At 42.6% G+C, this 19,511-nt stretch overlaps 1 protein-coding gene and 1 long non-coding RNA gene across 44 annotated transcripts in view; one reads left to right on the forward strand and one right to left on the reverse strand.

The window, feature by feature from the left end:
• LOC309614218 overlaps positions 1 to 16,542 on the reverse strand; it is a 409,767-nt gene extending 393,225 nt beyond the window's left edge. The window contains exon 1 of the long non-coding RNA XR_014236083.1: positions 7,506 to 16,542. This is a non-coding gene — a long non-coding RNA (uncharacterized lncRNA). The remainder of the gene's footprint in view (positions 1 to 7,505) is intronic.
• The window catches only part of RBFOX1 (RNA binding fox-1 homolog 1), a 2,204,510-nt gene that overhangs the window by 1,896,268 nt on the left and 288,731 nt on the right, over positions 1 to 19,511 (forward strand). The window lies entirely within an intron of this gene.

Raw genomic sequence — 19,511 nt, forward strand, 5'->3', positions numbered from 1 at the left:
CGCGTGGAACTTAAATTTCTTGGTTGGGGAGGAGAGAGAGAGAAGGGGCAGAGGGTGACAAGGGCAGTGCAGAGAAATACAACCAGGTGGTAAAAGACCAGCTAGGGGACTGGTCCTCTTTAGTACAGAGATTCAGGGAAGGTGAAGGTGCCATTTCAGCTGAGACATGAATGTCAAGAGGGAACCAGCCAGGTGAACAAGTAGAGGAAGAACATTCTAGGTACAGGAAACAGAACATGCAACGTCCCTAAATTTGGAACAAGCTTGACATGTCTGAAGAACAGCTAAGAGGCTCGAGTGGCCAGAGGGTTTGGGTTCCGAAGGAGGTGGCAGAAAGGAAAGCTTGAGAAATAGATACACCAGATCAAGAAGAGCGTGGTTGGCAAGATAAGAAGAGTGAACTTTATGCCGAGAGAGTGGGAAGTTGTTGTGTCATGAGGTAAGGTCTGGTGACTGTGCACAAAACATCCCGGGGGCAGGCAGGGGGTGGGGGGGGACAAGGGGAATGTACAGGTGATGAGGAGGCTCCACCATTCAGGTCCAGAGGTTTAGGGGATGGGAACCTGTGCTGGCCAGCTGTACCTTGAAGATCCAAGTTCAAGGGAGAGTCCTTGACAAGAGAGAGGTTGACAGTCATGGCCAAGTCCAAATTTATTCCCGAACTGCTACTTGTCAAGCCTTGTAAGCTGGCTGGTACTTGTGTAACGTTTCTCTCTTGGGTAATTTTCCAGCTGGGTATGGAATTTTACCAAGGCTGTGGCAGCTCCAACCTGAGGATGCATTTAATCTGGGACAGGGTGGTGAGAAGCATTAGAGTCATTGTCTGTCTCCCCTTTCCTGAAGAATACTCGGGAGAAGTTCAGCTTTGACCTCCCTGCTGCTGTAGCCTTTTATCTTTCCTCTTATATTTCCTCTCCTCCCAACACCCAGTCATTTCCTGATGACCTCTTTGCTGCTCTTCTCAGTGGCTGATTGGTACAGTGGGGCACGGACACAGGTGCTGGGCGAATTGCTAATTCAGCCTCACCCCTGGCCATTCTTCTAGGAGGGCATGAAAGACCCTTCCAAAGCAGTAGGATGGTGTGTTGTCAAGTGGCAGTAGCAGTGGCCGTCTGTGGGTTAATATAACAAGAGAGGAGCAGACATGTTGGAAAAATCCCACTACCAGTATTTAGAATCAGATAGACTGCGAAGTAGGTGTTTACTCTCTTAAGCCCAGTGGCCTCATCGGTGAAACGGAAATAGGAACAGTGCTTATCACATGGAAGTGTAGCACCGAGTGTGTTCCTGGCACGTCATAAGCACTGGAAAAAGTAGTAGTCAATGTTTTTGATATTAGTACAATAGTAGCTGTAGTTAAGTTCTCCAGGGTTAAGGCGAGTGTTTGGAAGAGAGAAAACACTGAGACTGAATGAGATGTAGCTTTCCTCTTTCACCATGAAACTTAAAGAGCTTCAGTAATAACTGTGGCTTGCCTCTTCCTATCCAAAATGTATCTTATTTTTTAGGCTCTTTTTAAATAATAAAGGTAATGCTTCATGGAGCAAAAAAATAAGTCAGAAATAGCCTAACTGAATAGAATGATGTACAAAGGAACACTCTGGAGCAGTGGAAATGAATGAATTGGAGACACACGTAACAAGAAGGATGGCTCTAGCTGATATGATCCTGGGTGAATAATGCACGGTGGCCAAGATAACTTACTCAAAAATTTAACATGCCATAGTTTTAGTACTCTGTGCATATGTATGTGGTAAACATACATAGACGAAAAAGAAAGCTCAAGATCCAGAATATTGATTGCTAGTAGAGATTAAGGGGAGAGAGACACTTGAGGAGGGTTTCACATGGGGAATTCAATGGCCCTAAAATGTTCTATTACCTAAGCTGGGTAACATTTACATGGATGTGTTCATATTTTTCTACATACCTTTTGGTATGTCTGAACTATATCATAGTATGTTTTTAAAGTAGTGCATGCTCTGTGTTAAATACATACATACATATATACATACCACATTTACAACACAGAATTATAGAAATAAAAATAAAAGTCTCTCTTTTTCCTTCTCTCTCACTCTCTCTCCCTCCCACCCTCCATCTTTTAATAATTGATAGTGTATCTTTCCAGAAATTTTTGATACACATTCAAAATACACACACTGAGAAGCATACACACTTAATATAATAATCTATGACTTTCTGTCACCACTTAAAAATAGTGAGTAAATCTTCAGTGTCAGTACATATAAATTATCTACCTCAATCTACTAACACCTGCCTCGTAATCATACTTCTATGTCCTGTAATTTGTTTAAATAGTTCCCCTTATTGATAGCCATGTGTATTTAAAAAAACACTCTTTACAAACCCTGGGTTGCTTTCAAATACAGTCAAGCACGGTGACTTCAGTTCACTCCATGCGTTGTCCAAATGGAGGACAAACACCCAGGTGTTTTGGTTTTCACCTGAGTGTTCAGTTACTGTGTAGCTGAAATTCATTCTCTGGGGGGAAAAGAAAAAAACAATAATAAAACTTAAAAATCTCCAATAAGAATCTCAGATTTAAGGGAACTACAGGATCTCCTCCCTCTCATCAGCCTCCTCTTCCAAGATGCTAGTGACTTACAGGAATCACAGGCTTTGTAAATGTCATCACTAAAGGGTGAAGGGGAAAAGAGAGAGAAAGAACAGTATTTTAATGTGGGGTTTGGATTTCCACACTCCCCAGTTTTTCTTGCTTGAAACACTTTCCAGGTATTTTCTCTGTTTGACTATTTAACGTGTAGGTCCTAGTTCATGGCCACTTTGAGGATGTCATGCTTTATCAAACAAGCTCTGTATTTTGGCTTTGCGTCGAAGTGAACCGTTTTGGCAACTTGACCTTCTCCTGCCTTACACTCTTTATAGGGAATTCTCATCTCAGGGCTTCCTTCAAGGGGCTGAGGTCACTTCCCTTGAACTCAAATGCAAGAGGAGGGAAGTCTTCCTGGGCTCCGACTTCCTGTTTCCTCTCTGGCCCCTTTTCCTTTTCCGTCTGTATTATTGCTTTATTATTACAAGTAATGTACATACCTTGTGAGAAAAGTAAAGTATGAGAAGCAATTAGAAAAAAAATCAATATTTGGGATAAAAGTCTTTGAACTTACATAAAAGTAACTCCTACTCTCCTTTCTAAAATTCCGGACTTCTTTTTCCAACGAATATACATACTTGTAAAATACATAGTTATAAAAATGGGTCCATGCTATACACTTCGTTTTGTAACTTTTGATTTAGCCATAAAATGATACATTAAAAGCCCATTCCATTTCATTAAACTTATTTATAGATATTTTTAACAGCTTCACAGCATTCTGTGGCATGAATGAACCGTTAAGTAGAGGATGTGAATTTTTGTATCAACCCACTTTTTTGCCTCACTGTTAGAAGATTTATTATTTTGGGAGGTTGCTTTTATTATTATTTTTACATTTCTATACTATTAAGTAAATTTTTTTCCCTCATTGGAGAAATGCAAGTGTCATACAATGTAGGTTTGAGATTTGCAGATTATGGACAGTGGGCACACTTCCCCACCAGTGGCATAGACAGTTAGCTGCTGAATTGACTGTTCACAGCAGCCCTTTTTGACCTTGACAGTATCCACACTTTGGAATGGATCATTCTCTTGGGTACCTGTCCTGTGCTTTGTTGGCTATTTAGCAGCGTCTGTGTGGCCCTCACCCACCAGATGCCAGGGGCACTCCCCCCTCCATTGTGACACCCCGAGATGTCCTCAGACTCTGCTAATGTCCCCTGGGGATGGAGACAAACCCCTCCCACTTTGAGAACCACTGCTTTCAAGTGATTGGGTTCTTGAGTTGTCTGAAGGATGATCTTATCTTGCAGCCTTTATAAAATCAATTGGAAGTTGGCCCTAGATTAGTGCCTAAAATAAGATTCAACCTATTCTGGGAAAACAATGTATTTGAGTAGGGACTAATTACCTCTTTTTTATTTCAAGTGACAAAAGCCAATATATCACACTTGGCCACTATGAAGACTCCATTTCAGTAAACTAATTAAACTAATCCTATCTCAACTCATTATTCTCAGTTCCACTAAGTATTTTAACACTCAAGATTTATTTCATTACATAAATTATATCATACTTAAAAGCCATGCACAGCCCTCAAGAGTTTATTTTGGACTTTTAAAATGTGACTTGAAGCTTTATCTAGAATGTATATTTTTCATATCTTTCCTAGCTAATCATTCACCTTAATTATGACTAATTATTAAAAATGATATATTACTTTAATTAAACAAAAGTGCTCTTCTTCTTGTTAGCCCTTATTAAATGCTGAGAACATTACAAAGATAATGCAGCACAGGAAATGGCATAACTCACAGAATTGATTCCATTTTCTTGCTGCAAGCTGATGGAGATACACATTTCAGGAGACTGAATAATGCACAAAATGGCAAGAAAAGTGTTTTTCTTAGTTAAAAGGAATTAAAGTCTGTGTCCATCCCGGATTCATTTTCTAACAGAGGATCGCCACATAATTAAAACATTAACACACATCCTGCCATTTGTACTTATGTTCCAAAGCCAGCATACATTAAATAGAAATTTAGCCCAAGTGCTTCCTGGAGAAGCCAAGAGGAATGATGCCTAAGTACCACTTCAGAGTAAATTGCTCCCCACTTATAGACATGTAATGCAATTAAATCGAGGAGCTGTAAGCTGCCTAAATCGAGTAAGTTTAGTTTAGATATTTGTCTTTAGACATCTCTCTGTAAAGGGTTCCACTCTGAAGAGAAAAGAATGAACATCTAGCCAAAGAGCTGTTCATTAGAGTTGACATATGGTAAGCAAGGCCAGAAAATGCCTAAGGAATAGAGAATTTTCTTTGGCATCTAAAGAAAAAAAAAAAAAATGCAGCATTCAAGAAGATCTTAGGATGACCATTGTTAGGGAACATTCCCGCTGATTCTAACAGGGGTTCTTGGTCCAGTTTCTTGTTCGATGCTTAGTTCTAGAACTGAAAATTGTTACTAAAAAAAAAAAAAAAATACAACAACACTAGCGTGCATTTATAAGATAGTATCACTTCTCTGCTTATGACAGAATCCGATACCTCAGGGGCAAAAAAAAAAGGCTGATGGCAAATATGTAAGTGACATCATTTTAGGTGTTTGGAGTCATAGACCCTTGACATTGAAATCATCTCTAGAATGATCTGAGTTTTATGCTAGCCAGGCCAAGGTGCTGACCGAATTAATGCACTTATCATTCATCTTTGGAGTTTCCAACGAGCATCAGTAAATGCTTTCCCTGACACATTGGCCTCATTCCTCCGCAGTCTCCATGCTGAAAACCATTTTGTATTTGAGGGCTTGAGGATATGACACCTTCAGGATAAAGAAATTTAAGAGTGACACTTAATATCAATATTAATCTGGAATGACACTGAGTTTCCATCATGTACATTAAACTCTTACTCAAGCAATACTCAGATCCAAACAAGAATTTACAAAGTATGTTATAATCCCTCAAGTAAGGGAAACATCAGTATACATAATGAAATATATATATATATATATATATTAGAAAAGCAGGAGAAAGGAAGCAGTCGTTTGGGTTTTCCCGATACAAACTTCAGTATCCAAAACAGCGGGAAAATATGGCTCAGGTTCATCACACACCTGCATATTTGGACCATTGCAAACACATGGCTGTTCTGTTATTTTGGTTCCCGAATTTAGACTTGGAGCTGAAAATGAAGAGTTGCATGTTGCAGTAGGTTTTGGCGTCAGACATAACTGAGTTTGAAAGCCATCTCCACCATTCTCTGGCTCTGGAACCCTGGGCTATGTCATTTATCTATCTTCTTATTTCTCTTGTGGGAAAATAAATGAGATGGGGGAGAGAGGGGGTCATGGGGTGAACAGCTTTGCAGGTCATGCCAAGTTTGGAATTGGTGGAGAGAAAATAAGATGATCCTTTACTCACCACCTAGACTTAGACGTGAAGCAAGCAGAGACTGGAAAAGTCCGAATGATATTCTCATTCACTCAACAAACATCTACTGAATGCCCACTCTGCTCAGCCACTGGGGAGGTGGTGCTAAACAGGACAAATAAAATGCTGTTCTTATGGAGTTTACCTCCTAGCTGAGAGGATAAATAAATAAGAAAATGGTTAATGATAGGTGCTAGTCAGGTCATTAAAACAGAGATTGATGGGTGTTCAAGGAAGGTTCTTATGAAGACATGAAATTTGAGCTGGGCTGCTAATGACAGATCATGCCAAGACAGGGAGGAAGACCATTCCCGACAGATGCCCTCAGAGGGGAGGAACTTGCGACGTATGAGGGATGAAAAGACCCCCAGAGAATGGGAGAGTGGCACAGCGAGCTCTGAGAAATGGACAAAGGTCAGGTCGTACAGGACTTTGTAAACCAGGGTTAGGGATTTGTGTCTTACTTAAATGGCAGTACAGAGATCTGCATTCATAAAGATGACTGCTGTGTGGAACGCTGACCAATGGGGCCCAGGAGAGGAAGCTAGGACAGCTGCTCGAAGGTGACCTAGGAGTGCAGGCCAAGGGGGACGGTGACTTGGACTACAGTGGTCATGGAGAGTAAGGTGTAGAAGAACAAGGGGCGGAGCTTTGGAAACTGACTTGAGGTGGGAGGAAACAAATACAGGCGACTCTGGGTGCTGAGGTAGGGGCCTGGAGCTGGCGGTGTCACGAACAGAGAAATCGCACTTTGGAGGCAGTGGGCAGAGCTGGAATCACCGCTCAGAAGTTCTAGGAGAAATTTCAAAGGCAGTGGTTATCAACTGAGATGAAAGATCAGATTGTACAGTGGTCATCTCAGGCATTGGAACTTGATGGACTTTATTCTAGAGAGGAACACAACGGTAGAAGAGACCTCAGTAAGTGGGTTTGTTGTGCTGGGTATTTTGTAAGTATCAGACTTTGAGTTTTAGGTTCTTGCCTCTCCCCCAGCAAGGCATTATGAGGTTTCTTGGTACTCTGCGGAATTGCACACATGAACGGGGCATCTCTCCATCAAATCCACCAACGTTCTTGCTAAAAAAGGCTTTAGGGATCATGTCTGTTATTATTCAGAGGAGGAAACCAAAGGTCAGAGAGGACATCTGACTTGTCCAAGATCACAAAGCAAGTTAGGACAGGGGCAGGATTTGGATCTGTCGAGCCCAGGACAGGGTCCTCTCACTGACCGCCTTTGTGTAAGGAGGACAGGGGCTGGCTCTTTGTGGTTCAGAGGGAGCCGGACTCCATCTCTCCTTGGTCCCGTAAAGCAAAGTCTCTCCAAGTATAGATTCTGAATCACCCTTAACAAATAGGCCCAGGGCAATCCCTCTGCCACCCCAGATCAGCCAAGTCAGAATCATTAGCCTCTGGAGCTGGGGAATTTTCATTTTATCAGACTCTCAGGTGATTCTGACATGCCTTCAAGGTTTTTTTTTTTAATTAATTAATTTACTTATTTATTTTTGGCTGCGTTGGGTCTTCGTTGCTGCGTGCAGTGTTTCTCTAGTTGCGGCGAGCGGGGGCTACTCTTCATTGCTATGCGCAGGCTTCTCATTGTGGTGGCTTCTCTTGTTGTGGAACATGGGCTCTAGGCATGCGGGCTTCAGTAGTTGTGGCACGCAGGCTCAGTAGTTGTGGCTCGTGGGTTCTAGAGCGCAGGCTCAGTCGTTGTGGCACATGGGCTTGGTTGCTCTGTGGCATGTGGGATCTTCCTGGACCAGGGCTTGAACCCGTGTCCCCTGCATTGGCAGGTGGATTCTTAACCACTGGGCCACCAGGGAAGTCCCACTCCTTCAAGTTTTTAACTGACTTGCCTATGTTCTGCAGTGTCCCATAACTACCTAGGATCATACTTGACATAATCCTTGCTCAAAATACATTTGCTTAGTTTATTCATCATTAATTAATTGATTCATCAGTGAGTAACTAACCCAGTCATTAAAAATAAGCCCATCATCCATGACTTCTACAAACTCGCCACCACGTCAAACTCAGCAACTCCCACCCATCCTACCAGGCACTCCTTTACAGACTCCAGGTATACTTGAGCACCTCTGACCGGGGAATTGGGGGATATTAACAGAGAGTGTATATTATTACATGCACATTGCCTCCATCTTTCTGTTGCCTTGGATTTGCTCTGAGTTCTATAAAATCATTGACTGAGGATGAACTGTGTCTCATGATGTTATGTTTCTGCACTGTGGTGCTCACACATGGGTCTTAATAAGTTACCTCCCTCAAGGACAGGTGAATGACTCTAAATTTGAAGGCAATGCAACCAAGGTGATTTTGACTTCTCACATCGCTATCCCAACTTGCAGCGGCCGATGATGAAGACTGAAAAGGTCATATGGAGAATAGAGGGTAGAACAGAGAGAAAGTAGAGAGTAGAAGAAGGAAGGAGAAACAGGCAGGTTTTTTAATGCTTGTCATACACCAGACGTTGTGCAAAGCACCCAGCATTCATTCTCTTGCTAAATTAGTATAATAATCATATGAGATATGTTTCATTATTATCCCCCATTTTATAGGCAAGAAAACCGAGGCCTGATAAAGAGAAGAGCTGGAATCTCCAATTCCAGAGTTGAGGTCTTTAGTCACTCTGCCAGAATGACATGATATTCACTCAGATATTCATGTCTTCTGAACGCATAGATCTACAACAGCTGTCAGAGTGTATCTTCCCCGATCTTGTTTCTTATCAAAATTGTACATTTCCTGGCAAGAAGAGAGTCATGCGTTGGTTGATCCCAAACTGTGAAATAAACGCACACCTTGAGAGAGACTCCTGGAGTGTATGGTCAGACACCATGGAAACAGTTTTGTGTTTGGAAGGAAGCTGATACTGCAGAGTGTTCAACACAGGGTACCATTAGGAACGGTATCCGTGGCAGCTGCAGACAGCTGTGTTACACACCATGCATCAGATCCAGGCTCTACACAACTTCACGGATAGCAAACCTCTTCATCTTTTGAATGCTCAAGAGAGCAGAGGGCATATTGAGCTTCCCTGTCAGCACAGGAGGTCTCCAGAATCCCTTATTTTTTAATTTTTTTTATTGAAGTGTAGTTGTTTTATAGTGTTAATTCCTGCTGTACAGCAAAGTGATTCAGTTTTATATATATATATAAATATATATATATATATATGCATATATTTATATATATATATATATATATATGCATTCTTTTCTTAATATTCTTTTCCATTATGGTTTATCATAGGATATTGAGTATAGTTCCCCATGCTACACAGTAGGACTTTGTTGTTTATCCATTCTATATATAATAGCTTACCTCTGCTAACTCCAACCTCCCACTCCATCCCTCCCCCAACCCGCTCCCCCTTAGCAACCACAAGTCTGTTCTCTATATCCATGAGTCTGTTTCTGTTTCGTAGATAGGTTCATTTGTGTCACATTTTAGATTCCACATATAAGTAATACCATATGGTACTTGTCTTTCTCTGTCTGACTTACTTCACCTAGTATGATAATCTCTAGGTCCATCCATGTTGCTGCAAATGGCATTATTTCATTCTTTTTATGGCTGAGTAGTATTCCATTGTATATATGTACCACCTCTTCTTTATCCACTCATCCATCAATGGACTTGATTGTTTTAATGTGTTAATTTCATGAGCTTTATTTCTGTGTTCTCTTAGACTTCTTATTTTCTGCTATTGTTGCAATGGTGAAAGCCTCTCAAAGCTTAAGAGTGTTCTGTTCTTTAGCTGTCATGGGGGAAAAAGCAAAGCAAACAAGTGACCCAAAACATAATATCCTCATTTTGTTCCAATAAATCATTTTCATTGCCTTTTATCATGATCAAGTTACATAGTCAACATTTACCTTATGAGGAGGTTGATATTTTCAAGACTTAAAATGGCAGGCATCTGATCCCAGACTGTATGGAGCAGAGAAGAGATTGACCCTGTCGTTGTTCCTGACCTGGAAAGGGTCTATGGAATACACAGATTAGGTGTGATTCTGCACTAGGTACTCAAGATATATCATACTTGGAATCATTTTCCCATGTAGATTTTGCCTCTTTCTGGGGGAATTCAGACACTGCAGATTTTGAATGCAAACGAAAATGAAATGGCGTATGTGAAAGCAATTGAAACGGATGTTTTATCGACTTCATTATTGCTGGGGTGTGTGATTCAGAAACTGTAGAGTGAGGTATGTGAAACATGACCTTTGGAATTTAACAACTTTGGGGTTCAAATTCTAACTCTTTGTCATCAATTTGTACCATGCCCCTGAGCTTAAGTCCCCTCAACTATAAAAGAAAGCTTGTAATAGTCCTCACCCCATGTGGTTCTAGGGAGAATCAAATAGAGCTTCCTTCAGTGCCTGATACAGAATAAGTACTTTTAAAAGATTGCTTTTATGTCAGGATGTAAGTTCTTTGGAAAACCTGAGTGAATTGGAGGAGGGGAGATACCTGATGTGCACAGCACAGCACCATTCCTTGAAAAATTAAAATTCAGTCTATTTAATGAAATGTTAATTGGGGTACACCCATGCCCGCCTAAAGGTTGACTCTTGATCTTCATTCTGGACTTCAGGTCCTAAGACAACATTGTTTAATCTTGTGAACGACTCCAGAAGATCCTTAGGTGATGACTTATATTAGCCAAATCAGGAGCGGGGCAAAACATTGCCTAAAATAGTTAATGGGCAGAGTTGTCATCCAAATATGTTCACACTCTAGAGAGAAATTCAGAGTATGATCTGGCCAGAGCTTCCAATATGCAGAAGACCAGGTTTGCTGAGGCCACGGTATTATGATTCAACAACAATGATGACACCCATAGTAACAGTGGTGGTTACCACTTGAGTATATGGAATGTTCCTAGTACTGGACTAAATACCTTTATATGCATATAATCTTTATGCCAGCCTGTTAGATACATGATATCACCGCCATTTTTCAAATAAGAAAATTGGGACTCGGGAAATTTACGTAACTTCCCCATAATTATGGAAATGATAAGTTTCCAGAACCAGGACTTGACCCAATCAATGTGACACCCAAACTCATGTTCTTCACTATGAGATGTTGGGACTTGGAGTCAAAACACTGGAATTCAAATTTTGACTTGCTGGAGCCTCATTCACATCCCCTAACCTCTCAGAGCCTTGCTTCTCTTATCTGCAAAAGGGAATAATAAAACCTTGTTCACAAAATTATAAAGATGGAATAAGAAAAAACAACTAAAATATCTTTGTACCTCGCAAAGATTATGCAAGTGTAACGTGCCCTGTTTCGCATCCTTCCCGGACAATAGATCATTTTGGGATTGTGTTTGGGATTGTGAATTTACAAGTTTGGCAACTTTTAATGAAAAAAATCAATATGCTGTCTCTTTAAAGAGGAATTAGTGGTTAAAGGAACTGGCAATCCATTTAGAGATTTGTGTACCTCAGTAGCGTGCAATGAGCCCATTTTCTTTCCATTTACAAGAATATGTTTGTGCTAAAGGGAGGACAGCTTCAACAATCGGGTTGTTTACTATGATTTGTATGCCCTGGGGATACAGAAAGGCAGGAATGTAAGAAAACTGCAAATATGGAATAAAAGGTCCAGGAAGAAGATTTTTCTACTACCTGCTTCAGTTGTATGGCTTGGAGCCGGACCTTCCCTGAGGCTCTTGGACCTTTCAGACCCTCGTTTTTTTTGCAGGCTCTTTGGCTCCCCTGGTTATGGCTATTTCTTCTGCTACCAGTCCTTTGCATCATATCTCCTATCCTCAGCTGACCTTTTGAACTAAATTTGTGAAAGTTAATCCACTGCGAGGTTCTAGATAGGGCAGCATATCCAGGCATCGTGTCTTCTGTTCATGACCCCCTCTACCACCTCAGTTCCACCAGCGTGTTGATCGGTGGCATGGATTTTCTAGCCCCTTTTTAGAATGGCGTTTGCTGATGTCCATCTAAGTGTGCTTGTGGGATTATGTGCACTGCTTTGTAGAAGCGGGGCTCTCATGGAGGTAGAGGGAAGATGTTCTGGGTCCTAAGAGCTCCAAGGGCACCAGATTTGGGGCCAGGTGGGTACCTGCCCCCTCCCTTGTTCTTCCCGGCTCACCGAAGGAGCTGTGCCAGGATTTTCTCTCCTCCTAGACTTTCCTACCTTTTCTCTCCCTTCTTTGCCTAGTTAACACTCACGTCTGCTTGGGAACACAGTTGCTTTGTCCCTTCCTCAAGGAAAACTTCCTTAGCCTCTTTGACTAAGTCAAGTGCCTCTACTGTATTATTTCTTAATTTCATGTACCTTCACTTGTAGCTTGTGAGGTCATTTTGGTTTTACATCTTTTGATATAATGATTTAATTCATTCCCTGAAAGACTGTCAATACTTTGGGGAGGAGGACTACATGTGGTTTTGTGCCTGCCTTATATACAGTAGGCTTTGGTCAATGAGTGGATGGATAAGTGAATGAACGAATGAGTGAATAAATGGGTTACAGGGCCAGCCCGTCAGGACACCTATGCTTTCAGGAAGGCTGAGATCCATGACATAAGGGACAAGGATGTGAATTTGCACTAACTTACTCACTGCACCCCATCCCAGCTTAAACCTCTTCATCCGTCTTGGATGCCCACAGAATACAAACTCCACACATCCTCTCTCCCCTCCTGCCCTCTGCAATCTCATATGACACCTTGCGCAGTTTCTACCACAGTACTTCAGCTGGGTTGGAATGATTTTCAGGTTTTGAAGCTTGCCCAACTTCTTCCTTCATGGGAACTTCTGCACATGTTTTCCATCCATCAGAAAAATGTTTTACTCTACCTCTTCAGGTTGGTTTTTCATCATCATTTTTTATACCTCTCCCTGTGTGCCGCTTTTTTCCTGAAAGCTTCGTGGGGTCTTGTAGGTTAGACCAGGTCCCCCTGGAATCCCCTTTCATAGAATCTTGTATTTCCCTTTAAAGAAATGATAATGTGTGTCTTTAGACAATGGCCTGTGTCTTCTTCCACGGAGGCGTAAGCAACTTGAGGAAATGCGTTGTCAGTCTTGGTTATCACTAAGTGTCCAGCTACAAGTGGCTGTCAAATAAAACTGTAAAGCACAGACACCACCCCCTTTACGGTCCAACCAAGAGCCAGTGACGTTGATGGGAGACATTTAGGATCAAGGAGGAAAAGGGGCCGTGCATGTTCATGTATTCATTCACTTCCTGTGATGTGTGGAGGCTCATCTCTCCCTGGGCTGAGGCTAGGGCCTCTTTCTCCTGATATGCCATAGATTCAGCTGAATAGGTTATAAATCCTAACCCACCCTAGCGTAAGCCAAAGGAAGATTGATTATCTCGAGAAACTGAGAAAGCCAGGCAGAGTTCTCACTGCCATCAGTCATTGCTGAGTATAAGGGTTTAAGCCCTAGCGGCAGGGGTCTCTCCTTTCCACCGCTGAGCTAGCCTCTCTTTGGAGTTTTTTATGTTATTAGCTGCAGCTTCTTGCATGTAGTCAGTGGCTCTTACAACTTCAGATCTGACAGAAAATGCCTGGGCGTGGGTGGGCGGAGAGCTGCAGCCCACGCTGGATCATGAGTCCATCCCTAAACTTTAATTCTGTGGCCAGGGAGACGGAGTCTTAGCGGGGCAGGACAGGCATCACTTCTTGCCCACATCTGGAAGTCGATCAGTGTGCTTTCTTTAGCATCCCCACTGCATCTGAAATCCAGCTGTTATGCTCAAGTGTATAGTCATAGGAGTGTACTTTTTTAATCAAGATTTATATACAGTGTTCCTACCTCCATCTGCCTTAGGTCAGATTCCCTAGGGATTATACCTGAGATGGGGATTGGCATGCCAGTGGTTAATTGGAGGATGCTCTCAGGGGAAACCTATGGGTGATGGGGTAAAGAATCAGGGTAGGGCAGGGAAAGACATAGGGAAAGGTGTGGTTTCAGGGGAAAACAGCCTCAGCCTGACCCTCTGGGGAGCTCCGGAGAATTCATTGCACCAAAGATGATTTCACCCAGAGTCTTCCTCCCACCCCTTTACATCAATTTGTCTTTGGCCACAGGCTCAGGCTCTCCCCCCATCTCACCCAAGGAATGGATGGTACCAGCCCTTACTCCTACCCTCCACTCTGGGTATGTCTGACTAGAGCAGCCCCTATCTGTCACGTTCAACCTTTCAGAGGAAAGCTCAGGTTGAGAGCAGTTTGCAGCCAATACTCACATTAGCTGGGCGATGTTTCACAAAACTGGGGAGGATTTGTGAGGCTCGAGCTTTAAAGAAACATAGAAGAATAAGAAATCTGAAATTAGAGGGATCGTTATATAAATAATAGCCCCTATTTTTAATTTCTGATTCGTCCCAATTCTGCCTGATCTCTTCCATCCCCTAAGTCTCCTACCTAAGCCTCCTGTTTACACACCCTGGTGGCCACAACTGACTTCCAGATATAAGGAAGACTTTCTATTAAAAAGGTTGACATAGGAGGTGAACCATCCTACCTTGAGATACACAGGGAGAGAAATTAACCTGGACCTCCCATCCTCTTAGATGTCCTATTACCCATCTCCTACAGAGTCCAGGGTCATGGCCTCTCTACTCTCATGCAAATGGGGTCTGTCCAGCCCCTAGGTTCTTGACTGCCTGCCTTTCAGTTTACCTATTAGGCAGTTTCGGGGGCCAGCGTCAGGTGTTCCTGCGCCCAGGTTGTGACATGAGCGATGGAAAATTGAATTTCCCCTTGTCATCTCAGGAAGGCACGTCCCCCGGCTCTCCGTCTGATGTAAACGGTCTGATGTAAACGGTCTGATACCCGCTGCAAACTCACCCATGATGCCTCTGCCTCGCTGTTTTTCACTACAACTCTCCCCACCATCCTCCCTCCCCGTGGCTACGCGGTCTCCTGCAGCCTTCATGTCTACGCACACATAAATAAGGCTGCACGCACACGTGTGAGGATATATAGCCATCACGGTACCGTGTGGGTGTGTGGACGTGCCGAGGAAATGTAATAGACTGTGGTTGTGCGTTTGTAGGTGTATAATAAGTTTGCCGCAGACTAGGGGGAAAAATGGAGCCATTTGTTGATTCAAACCAATTTTTTTTTTCCTCCCTTGAGTTAGTACCCAATCTGTAGCTAAGAACTGCTGACTACAGCATCTATCCGAGTGCAGGTTTTTTTTCTTTTTCCCTGACAGCTAAGACCTAACTCCTGCCTGATCTATGTAGCCGCATTGTTCAAATTACAAAGCTTAGGTGACAGAACTGCTCTATTTTCTGGGAGCCCCCAACACACCTGTCATCAGATAGAAGCTAGAATGCAGAAGTCATCACTTTACTTAGAAACTCAGCAGATGATTGAAATTATTTCTTACTACTAATTCCCCTTTTAGTGGAGATAAGCCGCTTTGTTCAGCTGTAAATGAAACATTAGGGTATTAACTGTGGAGCCAGAAGTATTGGGGAAGCAAAGATTTTATCTGCAGTAGGAATATTTTGGGCAATAAATTGTTTTGTTGGACAGAATACTAAATCTCTTGAGTTACAAAGAAGCAGAGCTCATTAAGGCAGATGCTTAAAGCAGGAAAAAAAAAAAGATGAGACAAAAGCTTATTACCTTTGTTGTGGGGATTGGGGGTGTTTGCAAGTTCTCATGTATATGTAGCGTGGAAGAATTATTCGGTCCAGTTATTAAATAGATGTGTCTATAGACTTGGAAACGCTCTATGAATATGTCCAAGGGACAAATACATTGCTGAAATATCAGTAGTAATCTGCAATAAGTTATGAATTTTGGAGTACATATTTATCCTCAAAGACTGGGTTTTTCTTTCCTGTGGGTAAAATTTGCCCGTCTCTTTGCCACATCCTTCAGATTAATCGGCTGGCATGGTTACATAAATGTTTGTAATAGAGAAGACTTAGCGCCAGGGTTATCCAAAATATTGTCGCAAAGTACACACCTAAATTAAGATAATTACACGTTGGGAACATGGATCCGTGGGGCTCGGAAGGGAGGGGAGTTTTCCCAGGATGGGGAGGAGGCACCAGAATTTTGAGTGGTGGGTTATGGGTCCTGTGGGGTGCCCTCAGCTTGTAAGTGTCAGGGGAGGGACACTTATAAGCTGGCGGCTGATCCTTTGCCAATAAGCAGGGCAGAAGGAGGAAGAAAGGGAAAAGACAGCGCCATCTCTTCCCTGGACTTGACAGCCCTCCGCTGTGTCTCCAGGAGCAAGGCTGCAGTGTTCCAACTCCCTACCTGGACTTGTTGCTTGTTGCAGCCTTCGGGAGGAAGATGGCCCCGAAGGTGTCGCACCTGAGAAATCAGATGGAGAACAGTGTAAACAGGCATACCTCAGTTGCAAGCAGATGGAGATTTTGTGAGAGCAGTTTCACGGCTGTAAGGTTTTTCTTCTTGTTTTCTCTCTGAATGATTCAGAGCATCTCTTCACAGACACCCACGCTGAAGGCTCTCAGTGCCATTTCTGCCTTTCCCCACGTGCCCCGCTTCACAGGTAGGTGCCCACGACCTTGTCACCAGGAGCACCTCTGAGTTCACACTCTGGACACACCATTAGTTCCAGCTCCACCGGTTCCTTCCTTTCTACAAAAACAGGGGCATTGCCTTTCAAAACATAGCAGGATTCTAGCAGTGGACAAACACATAACATACTGACTCACATGAGCTTTGGGAAAACACGGAGGTCAGATTGGCTTTGAGGAAACTCAGTGTATGAAAAATGAGGACTTATTTTTTTAAAGCAGCAAATACATGATCATGATTTATTTCAAAAGGCATTGAACTGTAAGATCTTCTACCAAAAAATGGCATCCTTTTTATCTGCTATCTCTGGCATGGAATACAGTGCTAGGAAGAGATTCTCAATCTATAGAAAAGATAGAATAATCGCTTGTATTGTATTTAAATCCAGTATGTATTTAAAACATGATTCAAATCACAGCCTCTTTACCCTGTCATTCATTTTGCAAGTGACTTCTCGGGACCACTTATCCACAGGCTGTAGGACAGCAGCCTGTCAACATTGGTTCATAGGAGCACCGAGCATCGAGTTAATTTCTTATGACTGTCATGTAGAGGGCATTTGAGTCTTCTTGAGACTAGTAGAAACATGGGTCTGCGTGGAGGTGAATAGACGCCCCTGGTGACAGAGGGGAACCTCAGGGCCTTGCATCCCACTCTGAACTTTGAAGTTGGTATCAAAGAGTAATAGTGGCAAATAGAGGGAGATGAAAATCGATATTTTTCAAAGTAGTGTTCCAATTCTTGAGACTCCACAGATGAACTTTACGGTGAATAATTTAAAAGTACAGTGGCATGAGAAAATTGTCCTGGCACCTGCAAAGATTTTGACCTATATTTTTACCCCCATTTTTGGCCCTGAGTGTTCAAGTTATAGATGTATGTATGATGGTGTGAACACAGGTGTCAAGAGTTCTGGGTTGGAGTCCTGTCTGTGTCAGGAGCTACACAGCCCTGAATAAGCCTGTTAGTCTCTCTGAGCCTTAGTTTTCTCATCTGTAAAATGGCACAATGAAACTATGCAAATGTTAAGAGGGCAGTTAGCTCTACAATTTTCCATTTCTGGTACTTGAAATGGAAGTATGAGGACCTGAGAAAGGGTATGCTCCAGCAGGATGCCACATGGGGGAAGAAAATGCCTTTTGTGGAACCATTTCAAACCAGTGAGGGCATTGGTGGGGAAGGTCTCAGACGTTCATACTCAAAGCATAGTCATTGTTGCCAGGCAGCCTGTAGCCATTGGAGGAACATAGGGTTGAATGCTCTATGTTTTCCTTCCCCACTGGGTGACATTGACAGGATCCTTAAGATTGCTGGGCCTCAGTTTCTTCATCTGTAAAATGGGGACAGAGAATTATCTCAATATCACAGAAGTTTTAGAGATGATGATGGTGAAGCATTTAATTTCTAATGTGTTAAAGAATCTCAATATATGGTGGCTATCATCATTATTATTATTACATTAATTTGGGAATACAGATCCATGGGTGAATTCTCTGGAGAGTCCAGAGCTGAGGGCAGAGCTTCAAGCTCACAGGTACCCTGCATGGCTTACCCAGATGTTGGTTCTTTGACCCTGATCTGACATATGCCACCTTCAGATCTCTCTACTTAAGGAGCTTTCTAGAGAAGAAATTCCTTATTCTTTCAGGTGGCTGCCAGAGAGTGAAATTTGAGCTTGACATTTACTGATGTAGCTGGCGGTGGCCAGGGGCTCCTGAAGTCACTGACAAGTGTGGAGACTAAGCAGAGTCCTGGCTGTTGGCCCCATGTGGTGAGGGACCAGGGATTCCAACCTTCAGCCAGTCTCCTTGGAGAAGATCATTCTGAGATGACCCTTTCCAAATGTGATCCTTAGACTAAAGTGGAACTGAAGAGCTTCCTATTAGTTCCTAGGGCTACCATGACAAATTATTTCAAACTTGGTGACTTTAAACATCAGAAATTCTAGAGGCTAGAAGCCTGAAATCAAGATATCAGCAGAGTTGAGTCCTTCTGGAGACAGAGAGAATCCATCCCATGCCTCTCTGCCAACTTCTGGTGGCCTCTGACAATCCTTGGCATTCCTTGACTTGTAGACGCATCGCTTCAATTTCTGTCTCCATCTTCACGTGGCCTTCTTGCCTGTGCCTTCCCCTCCTCTGTTTCTTATAAGGATTTGTCATTGGATGTAGGGCTCCCCCTAAAGCAGGATGATCTCATGTCAAAATCCTTAATTATATCTGCAAAGACACTTTTTCCAAATAGCATCACATTTGCAGGTTCTGGGCTTAAGACTTAGACGTACCTTTTGGGGAGTCACAATTCAACCCACTACCATTTTTTTTGTGTGTAAAACACCCTTGTATGGAGAAACAGTTGGATTTAACTGAGACCACTCAACGACAATTACATAATAAAAAGAGGCAACACCCTCAGGCACTTACTGTGGGCCAGGCATTGTGTTGATTGATTATATGCATATCTTTTTTATTCATCTCAACAATCCTATGAGGTAGGTAATGTGCTCCTCCTCAATTTATGAATAAGAAAATCGAGCCTTAGGAGGGGAAGCTCATTTTTCTTCATCAGCCAACCGGAAGAGTGCCAAGGTTGGTATCCTGAGCCAGGTTTTTCTAATTCCAAAATCCTTGCTTTGAACATTCATGCTGGAAGTTTTCAAACTTTGCCATGCATAGGAATCTTCTGGGGATTCAAGCTCCATCTCCAGAGATTCTGATTCTGTAGGAGTGGGGGCAGGGTAATGGTCTACATTGAAAATAACTGCATTATGTAATTCTGCCCCCTCTCTCTTCCCCCTGAACCTATCTCTCGGGTCATTGCAACCCTGCTAGTCCAGGGTCTAGCAGACATCTTCAGATTATCCCCAAAGATAGAAATCCTCAAAAGGGAAAAACTGCTCACAAGATACGCCAAGTTCCTTTTTTGGTTGTTGTTTGCTAA

The sequence above is a fragment of the Balaenoptera borealis genome (assembly GCF_965194805.1).
Source record: "Balaenoptera borealis genome assembly, chromosome: 16".
Taxonomy (NCBI): Eukaryota; Metazoa; Chordata; class Mammalia; order Artiodactyla; family Balaenopteridae; genus Balaenoptera; species Balaenoptera borealis.